This window comes from Artibeus jamaicensis, unplaced genomic scaffold, assembly GCF_021234435.1.
Source record: "Artibeus jamaicensis isolate MK-2021 breed Jamaican fruit bat unplaced genomic scaffold, CSHL_Jam_final scaffold_612, whole genome shotgun sequence".
Classification (NCBI taxonomy): Eukaryota; Metazoa; Chordata; class Mammalia; order Chiroptera; family Phyllostomidae; genus Artibeus; species Artibeus jamaicensis.
Genome location: NW_026522049.1, coordinates 3,070,346 through 3,083,087, shown reverse-complemented (window position 1 = coordinate 3,083,087; position 12,742 = coordinate 3,070,346). Strand labels below are relative to the sequence as shown.

The 12,742-nt window shown below is 47.6% G+C and overlaps 1 protein-coding gene across 1 annotated transcript in view; it reads right to left on the bottom strand.

Annotated features, from left to right (window-relative positions):
- LOC128626425 (translation initiation factor IF-2-like) overlaps positions 1–12,742 on the bottom strand; it is a 29,282-nt gene that overhangs the window by 15,954 nt on the left and 586 nt on the right. The gene's annotated exons all lie outside the window — the stretch shown is intronic.

The following is a 12,742-nucleotide window of genomic DNA, read 5'->3' as shown; positions in this document are numbered from 1 at the left end:
GTCTAGCAACTTTAACTAGGTCTAAGCAACTTTAACTAGGTCTAAGTCACTCGATCTGAGGGCAGGCAGATCTGAATTCACCAGTTAAGCAAGTTGTCTCCTTCTGGAAGGTCAGGGACAACTTCTCCCCGACCTGCCTTCCTGGGACAACAAAAGGACGAGGAAATCAGGATGGATCCCTGCCCGAGCAAATTGTGTCTGGCCCCAAAGTAGATCAGTTAATTTTAAAAGTATATTAAAGCAGTGAGTTTTAAAAAATATTTTATTCATTGATTTTTAGAGAGAGGGAAAGGGGAGGAGAAAGAGAAGGACAGAAACATCAGTGTGTGGTTGCTTCTTGTGCTCCCCCTACTGGGAACCTGGCCTGCAACCCAGGCATGTGCCCTGACTGGGAATCGAACCAGCAATCCTTTGGTTCACAGACTGCGCTCAGTCCACTGAGCTATACCAGCCAGTGGTTAAAGCAGTGAATTATACTTTTAAAAAATGATTTATACACATCTTAACATTTTATTTTCACTTAAAACCTACTAGGGAAGCCCACTTGCCAGTTTCTCTATGTCAGGCAAAACCTTTCCTGTGAGCAAGAGTGCAGGTTAGAATTCCTGAGCTCTTGTGCCTACATAAATCATATCCATGATCTGTTTTCTATGGTTTCCAAGTCATTTCTTTAAAGTCCACTGAGGCCTTAAAGCTTCTTGCAGAGTGATATAAGTAAAAGGCTCCTGCTTTTAAAAATAAAATAAAAATTAAAATCTTTCTAATCATCTCACCTGCACCTGGTTTGAGAGTAATTTTCCACTTGTCTTTTGTTAATATTCCCAAAGCATCCAACTAACATTTCACAGAAACAACTGTTTCTTTTCACGCTCACAGTTTCCACAGTTTACATTTTAATTAAGTTAATTCTCCTCTGGCATACACAGTTGTCATAAGCAAGTTTGGGACCCAACACAACAGGCTCTGGTTAGGCATCTCACCTTATGTCCAGGAAGAAGTGTACAAGTATCCCAGAGACGAAGCACTACTCAGGAGCATCCCGCAGGCCGGGGGGTGGCGGTCGGTGTGCTTATTGCCAGGGAATGGGAAGCACTGGTTCCAGAGAGTCCATTAAAAAGGAAAACTGCTAATGCCCATAAACTAGTGTGACCGACTCTGTGTGCGTACATCTTATAAATGTTTATTGACCTGCAGGACAGTGCCTGCCACTCTCTGGGCCCTGAGGACGCATAGCTCCTTGAAGAGGAAGAAAATGACAGCAAACGGGATGAAGAGACTGGGTGGAGAAGGAGGGGGGGTGAGGAGCAAATCCCTTCACCTTCCCTCCGCCCCACCCCCTCAAAGTCATTGCCCTCTGCATTCCCATTTAGCTAACAATGGCTTTAAATAGCTTAGGGTTGGTTTGGCCATCCAGGGAAGTTCAAGTGGTAATGCCACCTACTACTCCAGAGCAGAATGTCTGTACCTTACGAACCTGCCGATGCTAATGAGATCATACAGTTGATAGTTCAGAGAAAGCTGTAGCCCGGGAACTGACAGAATCCTTTTAAAGAGCGTCCTTCTCAACGGCCTGAGTAGAGATGTGACTGTCTTTTGACTCATCGTATCTAGAAACTTTCCCTTGAGAAATCATCTTCCCCAAAAGAGAATGGCCATGTGCACAGTATTTACCAAGTGCCTTATTGGTGATAATGAAAGTTTGAAACATATGAATGGTTAAGTGACTTAGCATGTGTGCAACATTGTACAACTTACCAGTGGGAACTCGGCGACTGATAACTTGGAAAACATTTAATTCCATATTAAATGAGGGGAAAAAAAGATACAGTTGGCTCCACTTCACTAAGAACCACTGAAGCAGACACTTGAAAAAAGGAAATTTTGTGGCTCCTATCTCAATTTTTTTTTAAAGATACAATCTGCCTTTTTCTGTTCTTGTATCAGCCAAGATCAATATCAGGGCCCACAGGCAACTGACTCAAAGTGTGTACTGGGTAGAATACAAAGTTGTGGGCGGAGCTGAGGGACACCCATAAGGGATAAGGAAGCACCCTGAGGCTAGCGTCTGCTGGAAAGCCATTGTCAGTCATTATAGGCCTGAAAGGGCAAAAAGGCAAACCAGTGCTCTTTGTAGTTGAATGGGAGGGAGGGCCTACAGCATCTTAGAGAAATACAGCCCTACCTCTTTCTCTCTCTTGCCCTCAGATCTCCCAAGGCTGAACCCAGGAGGTAGACTTAGGGGCGAGTGAGCTCAGATGATGCCGGTCCCCAAGGTCAGCCCTGGAAAGTGTGGAGAGCGGATCTGGACGAACACAGGCAGAGAGATCTAGCAGGTATGTGACCTTATAACAATGTGGAACCTGGCCAGGCACCTGACCAAGGACCTTCAGGCAACCTAGAAAACCAGGGTTTCCAGAGATGCAGAGTGGAGATAGCCAGAGAGCGGGCGGGGTAGGTAAAAGGTCAGGAAAGATCTTAACTTGGGCTGCTCGGGCTGAGATAGGAGCAGGCCTGGAGGGGGGAACCTATTATTTTGATAAAATGCTAAACTGGAGTCTGACCTCTGGAGGAGATTAGAGGAGGTAGCTATGAGCTACGTTAGACCAGCACCTTCGAAATCTTTCCCCTATTGGGTATCACCCTCTATTTCTCCTTCCTAGCTAAACTCCAGACCTTGAACAAATAATTGTTTAGTACCTTTTGGGTGCCCTGAGGCTTGCGGGACCAGAATGAACATCCATTTTCTCCTGGGGTTTGCCTGCTGGAGGTAAGCAAATATGTCAAGGGTGATAAATGCTAGAAAGAAAAACACAGGAGAACAGGGAAATAAAATTATGCCCATTCAACTTAAAAATCTCCCAATGTAGGCCGCATAGGCGCACACACACCGGAGCTCTTGCCTCAGCGAGGCCTTCAGTGCTTCTGTCCCGGACTAAGACGGCAAAGTCCTCATCTTCCTGCCGCCAGCACCCTGCAGCCGGCTGTCACTCAGCTGTGAGAATCTTCCTGAAGTGGATCGGGACAGCACCCTGCTGAAAACTCCCCGGTGCTCTCCGACCGGCGTGGCTCAGGGGGTTGCATGTCGTCCCACAAACCAAAACGACACCAGTTCAACTCCCAGTCAGGGCACACGCCCGGGTTACAGGCGAGGCGCCCGCTGGGGGCAAGAGGCAACCGATCAATGTTTCTCTCCCTCTCTCCCTCCCTTCCCCTTGCTCTAAAAATAAATAAAAATTAAAAAAAGAAAGAAAGAGGAAGCCTCCCTTACTCTCAGCTCCATCCTGCCTCCAAGCAGGAATGACCTCCATGGATAGCTCGTCGTCCCGTTTTGGGGGGGACTTTGTTTTCACATCCGTCTCCCAAACTGGACCGATGGTTTCTCCAGGGTGAGGATTGTGCTGTGTTTAGCATCTTCGTGTTCTCAGGCCCAGACACAGCGCCTGGCCTGGGTCGGGAACGTGATGTGCACACTATTGAATGAAACACTGAAAGGTGGACTGGAGCAGGGGTTTTAAAGTTACGAGAGGACCAGAGGCATAGAGGAGAAAAATGAGTGCTGTTACCGGTACCGTGTGCTGGGGCTTGTTTACTGAGAGTGCTGGCCGTGGAGGGAGGCGTGTGATTTCTATGGTGGATGCAGTCAGCCAGGCAGGCAGTCAGGAATTTTCAGGGAGAAGGTGGTCATTTGTCTCTGCCTTTGTATGAGTTACAGAATTAAAAAAAAAAACATTAACAACCTAGGCATCGGCCCTGGCTGGTGTAGCTCAGTGGATTGAGCATGGGCCTGTGAACTAAGGGATCGAGGTTCGATTCCCAGTCAGGGCACATGCCTGGGTTGCAGGCCAGTTCCCAGCAGGGGATGCACGAAAGACAACCATACGTTGGTATTTCTCTCCCTCTCTCCTTCCCTTCCCCTTTAAAGATAAATGAATAAAATCTTAAAAAAAAAAACAACCTAAGCATCTAACGGCCATGTACAGGATATGGGGGGGGGGGTTGGTGAAAAGGAAACCAAAGACAGAAAAATGAATGAATCAAGAACTTACTAACTTTTGGGTTTTTTTTTTTGGACACAGTCTCCTGTGAAAAAACTCATGAAAATGATACCTTCTTTCAGAAAGGTAGACATAAACCGAGGCCTGTGCGCTTTTTCAGAACCGTGATTGGTGAGTCATTCTAAGAGTGAGAATAAGAACGTGAACCATGGTGGCCACGGGTGCTCATTCATTCAGGCACATTTATTGCTCTCCAGCTGTATGCACAGCACCCTGCTGAGTGCTGAGAGCAAACCTATTCCGTTTGAGGCAGAGGGCGGGGGCCAGGGCGCGGAAGGGCATGGTGGTCAGAAGCCCAGGCTCTGAGACCAGCTTTTTGTTTTTTAAGATTTTATTTATTCACTTATTTTTGGAGAGAGGGGAAAGGAAGGAGAAAGAGAGGGCGAGAAACATCAATGTGTGGTTGCCTCTGACACGCCCCCCACTGGGGACCTGGCATGTGCCCTGCCTGGAAATTGAACCCATGACCCTTTGGGTCGCAGGCTGACACTCAGTCCACTGAGCCACACCAGCCAGGGCCCAACCGTTCTGATTTTAAACCCCTGCCCGGTGAGCCTGGCTAACTTACTAGAAAGCGGCTCGCACTCTGTAGGTGTTTTACAGAGATGGTACTATGACCACCATCATCTTTAAGGGAATCCTACGTTCCCAGAAAGCACTTAGAATCCGTGGCACGCAGGGGGCTCTCTGCGGAGCCTTAAGGCAGAAACCTGAGTGGAAAGCAAGAGGAGGAAGCCAAGAACGTGGGCCTGATTTGAAGCACGTTAGCTGAAACAGAAGAGGAAAAGGCAGTCACCAGAGAGGAAGTGAGGGCAAAGAAGGTTTCTTTTTTCCAGATGGAAGACCTTGTAAATGCGGACAGGGAGCATGTAGCGGAGTGGGAGAGGCCAAAGATGCAGCACTGAGGACCCGTCTTTCCTGTAAAGGTGCCTGGTCGGCAGGAGGGGCGAGTTTCAGGGCAAAGGTGGAGGGGCCTGGCTTAGGCTAGGGAGCCGCTTCCGCTCGGAGGAGTTCACTGCGGTGCGGTGCAGGTGCTGGCTCTGAAGTAACCACAGGCGGGTGACAAAGAATGTCACCGGTGGGGGAGGGCAGAATGTCACCGGCGGGGGGAGGAGCGAGGCATGGTGGCTTCTGGGAGGCCTGAGGAGAAAAGAAAAGCTGTGACATATGTTAAAGAGGCGATGGTGACGAGAAGGAGGAGACGAGATGGCCGAGGATTGTTCAGGGCCAGTACATTCCCAGGGATGCCGACCGGCCCGCCCGGACAGCTCCTGGCTGCAGGAAGGGCAGAGCCACTAGACGCAGCAGCAAGTACAGGGTGTCACGGTGGTGACGTTGGGAAGAATGGGGACCGCTGGCTTTGCCAAGGAATTGGCCATTACCGAAGCGGTGTCTCGAGTGTCACTAGAGTTTCAGAGCAAATGACACGTGGCAGAGAAGAAAAGAAAGGACGAGGACGCAGTAAACCACGTGTCACCCGAGCACACTGACGTGAAATGAAAGAGAAAAGACACCAACCAGAGGGAGTAACTGAGTCCAGGGAGGGGCAGCTTTCTCCCTAAATGTCCGGGGATCTAGATGTACGAGGCGGAACCAAAAAACCCCGGAATTTATTCATTAAAAAACTGGGCATTCTCACACATTTAGACTCCCGTCACCTTCAAAAGGACCCCCCATGTGATGCAATGCACCTAATCGGGATGGTTTTTCCACTGCTCAGAACCGTGTTTGAACTCATTGATGGTGATGCCTGTTAGTGTTTCTGCTGTTTTTGGTTTCACCTCTTCCACATCAGCAAAATGTTTCCCTCTGAGGGCTGTTTTCATCTGGGGAAACACACACACAAAAAAGGTCACTTGGGGAGAGATCAAGTGAAGAGGGAGGGTGAGGCACGGGGGCATGGCCGTTTTTGGTCAAAAACTGATGACCACTCAGTGCAGTGTGGGCAGGTGTGCTCGTAATCACCCACCATGAAATGGGCAAACACATTGGGAGAGTCTCCAAAAAAATTTCATTGCAGCCAAACGCAGCCTCTCACAACAACACCAGCTGGTACACTGATACAGATGGGTTCCTAAGACACTCGCCTGGCAGGGAAGCCTGGACTACAAGGAGCCTGGACTACAAGGAGCCCGCCCTCCACAAGGTAATTCCAGTTTCTTTGGGGGTCCCCCTCACAGATACATTTCTAATACCACAGACAAGCAGAGAAGCTGGGACAACTAAGGAGAAGGAGAAGTGCTTCTGTAGGCACTGAGAGAAGGAAGAAAAAGTTGAAAGAGATGTTCGTGCTAAAGATCTGTGTTTATTTAGAATTACTGTCCTTCCCAACTCACATACATGAGCATGTGAACTTTTAAAGTTGGAATAATTGAGAAAGCATCGCTTTACATAGAAGAAAACTCTGGCCCCGGCTGGTGTGGCTCAGTGGATTGAGTGCCAGCCTGTGATCCAAAGGGTCACTGGTTTGATGATCCCCAGTCAGGGCACATGTCTGCGTTGCGGGCCAGGTCCCCAGTAAGGGGTACTTTAGAGGCAATCAGACGCTGATGTTTCTCTGTCTTTCTCTCTTCTTTTCCCTCTCTAAAAAGAAATGAAATCTTTCAGTAAAAAGAAAGAAAGAAAACTCTGGCCCAAGAACCGAGCTGACCTTTCTGTAGTGAGACAATTAATTGGACATGGCCAAGAAAGTTCCAGCTGAAGACTTGGGATGTTTGTGTGGCCAATTGATTCACCCAACCCTCTCCCAAACAGTTGCTTCATGGGAAAATCACTCTTCCCTAATTCAAGGGAATGGAGGAGAAGCCAACTGGCACATATTAGCACGTTGTTTACTATAATTACCATCTGGGAACATTTTGTGGTATATTCCTCATCTATCAATATTTTCCTGTAGGTTACTTCAAAATATCTGCATAAAGAACAAACCACATCTCTTTTTGCCAAACTCCCACATGCAATGAACACAGAAAAAACCAGCAGCAACAACGACAACATAAACCATAGGCCCAAGTGAACTGGGTGGTGTTATGGGCGGGTCACAGGCGGAGGCCAGAGAAGGAAGGTGGGAGCTTCCGTGAGTAACAGGCAAACAGGACCCGAGGTCAGGACACAGGGCAGACCCTGTTGCCACACCAAAGTCCGCCCCCACAGATCACACCATGGGCAGTGGAGAAAATGCCAGGGTTCAAGGGCATCTAGTTGACTAGTTGCACCAGGGAAAGACTGAAAAAAAAAAGCAGATCTGGGCAGAAAGGAGGTAGCCACCTGATCCAGCTGGCAAACTGACCTCTACATGCCCACAAAACCGAGTTTCAATGACCTCCTAGCCCTATGGAATACAGAAAAGAAACAGGTGAGGTTCCATTGAATGTATTTTATATCTTCATCGACTCGGTATATCAAAGTATTATCATTCCCATTTGCGATCAATATGACCAATCGTTTCCATTCCGTTTTCCATACTAAGTCTTCAACATCCAGGGTGTGTTTTGCAGCCCAACTCCATCCGCACAAGCCCTGTTTCAGAAGCTCAGCGGCCCATGTGGCTCCTGGCTTTTGCATCAGAGAGCACAGGCTCAGAGAAGACCACACTTAGCATCGTAGCATTAAAGCGTTTTGTCTGTGTATTCTTTCTTCCTTCCCTCTCTCTTTCTTTCAAAGTGTGTTGAATTGGGTAAGGCTGGATTTTGAGGGAAATGGGAGAAAACGCTCGTATTCTGAGAGCCTGCAGTTTGACATTTTAGAGGTTTCAGATCCAGCTCTCCCAGCCAGTTTTCTTCCACTGTCCCAGAGATGGCTTTTTCTCCCCCAGGGCGAGTAGAATCCCAGGAGAAGATAAAAAAGGCAGGGGAAGAGAATGCAGGTACCTGCTCATTCCTTCTATTTATTTATCTCATCGTTTCTCTTAACAACTGTTCCTAAACATCGCTTATCGGTCAGGGACGGTGCCTTGGGCTAGTTTTACAGGCATATTTCCTGGTTTGTAAACCCTACAATTTAGCCTAAAAAGAGACCTGTAATTACAATAAAATGTAGTAAGTGAGATAGGGCAGGATAAGGGGCCGAGCTGCTGCCTACGAAAATAGTTTCACCATCTTGAGAGATAAGAGAATGAAGATTGGGAGGGAGGGCTGGAAAATGCTCAGGGCAGAAAGAACAGCTGGAGGCAAGGCTTGGAGGCCAGAACCGAGAGCAAGTGTTGTCCAGGGCCCCCGGGATGAGAGGTCAAGCCGATAAGTCCTTACTCCCTGGCAGCCTACGGACTGGTGGGAGTTGGAAGGCAGGATGTTGACAAAGCTGGAATGGGCGGGCCCAGCACGGGAAGTACTCCACCCCGAAAATATTCCCTCACCAGATGGGTTCACGAGTTCACTAGTTCCAGCCTCGAATGGGTTCAAGAGCTGTTCTTTATAAAAGCCAGAATCTCTTGTACAGGGATCATTTGCTTTTCGGATTATGTTAAGTCTTGCTGGATGCCAGTGATTTGGTTTGATTCTGAAAATTGGACATGATTGAAGTTCCATGTGATAAAGGACTTACAAAAGTACATATAAACTACGGAAGTGGACCTCGTGAAGGGCTAGGAACTCCACCCGTGGCAGACCGGGTGGGCTTTGCACAGACACTGACGTGTAAGCAGGCGGTGGAGGTGATGTGGCGATGTGGGCTCTTGGTTCTTGACTTCTTCCGGAAAAGATTTCATAACACAACTGCAGGTGATTTTGAGAGTACATTGATTAAAGCCGGGGACAGTGAATCAAAGAAAGGGCTTAGGATAGAAGAGGCAAGATCATAGCAACAGGACTGAGCCCAGGTATGGCTGCCTTCGCCCTTTACAAAGAAAGTCGCAGAGGTAGAAGTGAGCCATCTGGGCCGCACGGACTCAGGAAACAAGTTACAGAGTCAAAAGAAAGGCCATTGGAGAAAGAAGGCAAAGACACATGCATTAGGAGAAAAAGTGGGGAGCACGGGCCTGCCTGCTTTAGAGAGATTGTGGGCACACTGGGTCCCTTGCCGTAGGGGGTTTTATCTGTTTTTTAAAGGCAGGAATTTTAGGAGTGGTCTCAGGAAAGGATCTCAATGGCATAGTCATCAGCTTTTCCGGTGTGTCGTTTCAGAGTCGTGGTCTCTGCTGGTTGGCCGGAGCTGGGGTAGGGGGTCACTGGATATTGCTCCTGGTCCTGATGCTCGCCAAGGCCTCTTGCTTCATCTGGTTTTGCTACTTTCTTGGGCCTGAGGCTGAAACACAACTGAGGCCTAGAAGTTATCTCTGCTTTGATCAAAACTGTGCCTCTGCGGTCAACAGACCCCAGGCTGTGTTCCTAAGATCACTTGACCTGGGTCAGAACCTCATTGTCCTGAGGGCTTAATGCTTAAAGGAGTGGGGGGAGGGTGCAGGCGAGTCATGGTGGGAATAGGACCATTTCGAATCATAGGACCTTCTGCCTCAGTTGCCCCATTTCACTTGCCAAGGAATTTTCCTAGCTTTTTGCTGTCCTTCCCCAGAAGGACATCCATGTAATCATAACCACTATTTCCTAAGCGTCGGGCTCTATTCTGGTAGTTTACATTGTTACCTCACTCGATGTCCATAGAAAACCCCTGGATTCCACAGGCCCTGTTTACAGGTAAGGAAACTGAGGTACAGAAAGGGACTGTAACTTGTTTAGCATCCAGTTTCTAAGGGGTAGAGCTGTTTGTTCCCACAGCTCATGTCATTGATGTCCCCTCTGTCATATCCCAGCGCTGCATGTACCCAGGATGTTAGGGTGTGGGGTTGGTGAGGAAGGTCACACAGGCAGTGACCAACTCCTACCTTTTCGACACAAGCACCATAGTAGCCTTCAGGTCAATGCTTTTTACTATTTAAGTGCACACATAAATGATCACTAATGATCACATCTTTGAATGTGGTTGCGTTAAGAGAACATTATGTTCAAATCCAGATTTACACGAGCCACATTTCCTGCATGATTCATTGCCTCAACAGCTCCCCATAGGATCCCTTTAGCTATCAGCAGGGGCCAATCCCCTGTCATTAAGCTCTGAGATGCAAAAGTCCAAAAGGCAAGTCACCAGTGTCTGAAGGGGGAAGCTCCAGTTACAGGGGAGACTCTGAGGTTGCCTCTGTTGTCAGCCCTTCACCCACAGGACCCCCAGATTCACCACAAAGCTCTCTGCTCTCTGAGAACTTATGAAGCAAACAGCAAGGCCCCTGTCTTCCTTGAGCCGAATCAGAATGGCCGAACAGGAAGTTGGTGACTCTAACTTCACACCACAGATACACACACATACCACCCCAGAAGGCTGTCGCATCCCTCCCCCAGCTGCCTCTGCAGCTGTCCAGGGCTTTTTAAAGACAGCTCTCCAACAACCTTCCAGGGAGACTTGAGTGACTCCGGTAATCTCTCTGCACAGAAGACATCTTTGATTTTAGAGAATGAGGTTTCTTCCCCTGTTACAAAGAGCTACTGCATTTAAAATTTTATTTTTATTTAATCTTTTTTGTATTTTTTTACATTACCTTTTAGCCTCCTTACCTCCCCCTCCCCCCAACAATCCCCACACTTGTCCATGTCCGTGACTCCTTTTTCCTTCTGCCCCTAACTCCCCCCACTAGCTGTCATCCTGCTCTCCGTCAGAGTCTGTCCCCATTTTCCTTGTCAGTTTAATTTGTTCATTAGACTCTGCAAGTGAGCGAAATCATGGTACTTGTCTTTCTCTGACTGGCTTATTTCACTGAGCATGATGTTCTCCAGGTCCATCCATATTGCTTCAAAGGGTAAAATTTTCTTCTTTTTTACAGCGGAGTAGGATTTCACTGTGTAAATGTGCCATAGTTGTTTTAGAGCTACTGCATTTTTAAAAACTGTGGTCTCTGATGTCCACAGCTGTTGGGTTGGCGGGCAGAAAGTCCTGTCTCCTTCACTCCAGATCTGACCTACGGGAGGCAGATGGACGAGATCCTTTGGACAGACAGGGAAGAGCGCAGCTTCCAGGGCGGCCTGTGCAGTAACCTGCCCTGATACACCGGGGCCACTTCCTTTCCCAGCAGGGTCACGAGGGGACCTTCTCCCTCCACACACCACTTCCTTCATTCTGAAGGACAAAGAGAAACTGGGGAGATCGTGGTTATTTTGAGTAGCATTTTAAAAAATGGAGTCAACTTTGTTTCTGCTGGTAGACACCCTTCACCAGGGCTCAACTATAATGACAGACTTTCTTAGCCCCCAGTGTTTGGATATCAGTTTGAATCCACTTCTTGTTTTGAATAACATTGTGCACTCACCATTTGTCACCCACCGTGCCAGCTGTGGTATTAATGGGTACTGTCTTGTTTAATCTTCAAATGATATAAATTATTTTTTATTCCCACTTTACACATCAGAAAACTGACAATAAAAAGAGTTAACTGATGGGCCCAAGATCACACACCTTAGTGAGTGGTTGATCTGTGATTCAAAGCCAGGCAGGTCTGACTTAATCTCTATAATGAGGTGCCTGCTTTAGGCAGGCCAGCAGTCTGTATATGAAGGAAAATACCAGACATGCCATTGTGATTGATGGACTCCAAAGGACTTATGTGTTGGGAAGTTTGGCAGCCCAGTGAGCAGACAAAATAGCATGTCAGAGTCCCACATTTGGAAAATTTAATTCCTGAGGCTTTATGTCTTTATCTGGTCTGGGATCACCTGTCCTAAATATCTGAATTATTTCCATGAGCGACACTCTTTCCTCCCCAGCTCTGCAGGGAAAGCTTACTAAGCCTTTCCAGATCTGCCCAGTTTATATTAATCCTTCCCGGACCTATTCCTGCCTGATGCATTCTTTTCACTCCAATTATTTCTTGCCCAGTCTGTCTTATCCTCAAGACTGTAAGCTTCCACAAATGAGGCCTGAGCGTCAGCCACCTCCCCACACCTAACCCCATTTCTAATCTGTGCTTGACATTATGCTTCCTCTTTTATAATGCAAAGCTGGCCCAACCATCGCCCAGCTTCCCTCAGCAGTCTACTTGACTGAAGCCATGCCTGGAAGATTCTTTGGGTTTCTATAGCATGTATAGGCTAGCAGTTATACCTTAATTTGTTGTCTCCTTTCATAAAGATAACCTGTTTTTTTTTTTTTTCCTGCTGCAAGTGGTACTGAAAGCCCTTTGAGGACTATGGCTATTATCTTCTACTTTTTAATTGGATACATTCTCTTTCAGCCTTGAGCAAGTACTGCCAGCCACCATCCCCACTGATCTGAATGAGGATAATCCTATCCTGAGAGTCTTGCTTGATGCATCTGTCTGGGAAGGCTGGGCCTTCTGGGTTTTAAGACCTCCGTTCGCTCATTTGACAACATTGTTTGAATGCTTATTTCGTGTAAGATACTAGGGGATAAGCAGGTTAGTAAGAAGTGCTCGTCCCCCAATGTAAGACAACAGTATTTTGAAAAAAGATAGAAATAAAAATAACAGTGAGAGACCGGCTCTGGTCCTTCCTGTCTTAGATGCCAATTAGGAGCTTCAGCTAGTCAAAGCAAGGGCTGTTGATAGCACAGCGTGACAGACCGCAGCGAGAGAAGGGTCACATCAAGGTGCAGGAGGTAGAGTTCAAGGAGGCAGTCAGATCCCCTAAACGAGGTCAAGTTCAGGGAGAAAGGGACTTCCTGACTACTCGCACCACCGCTGCTCTCAT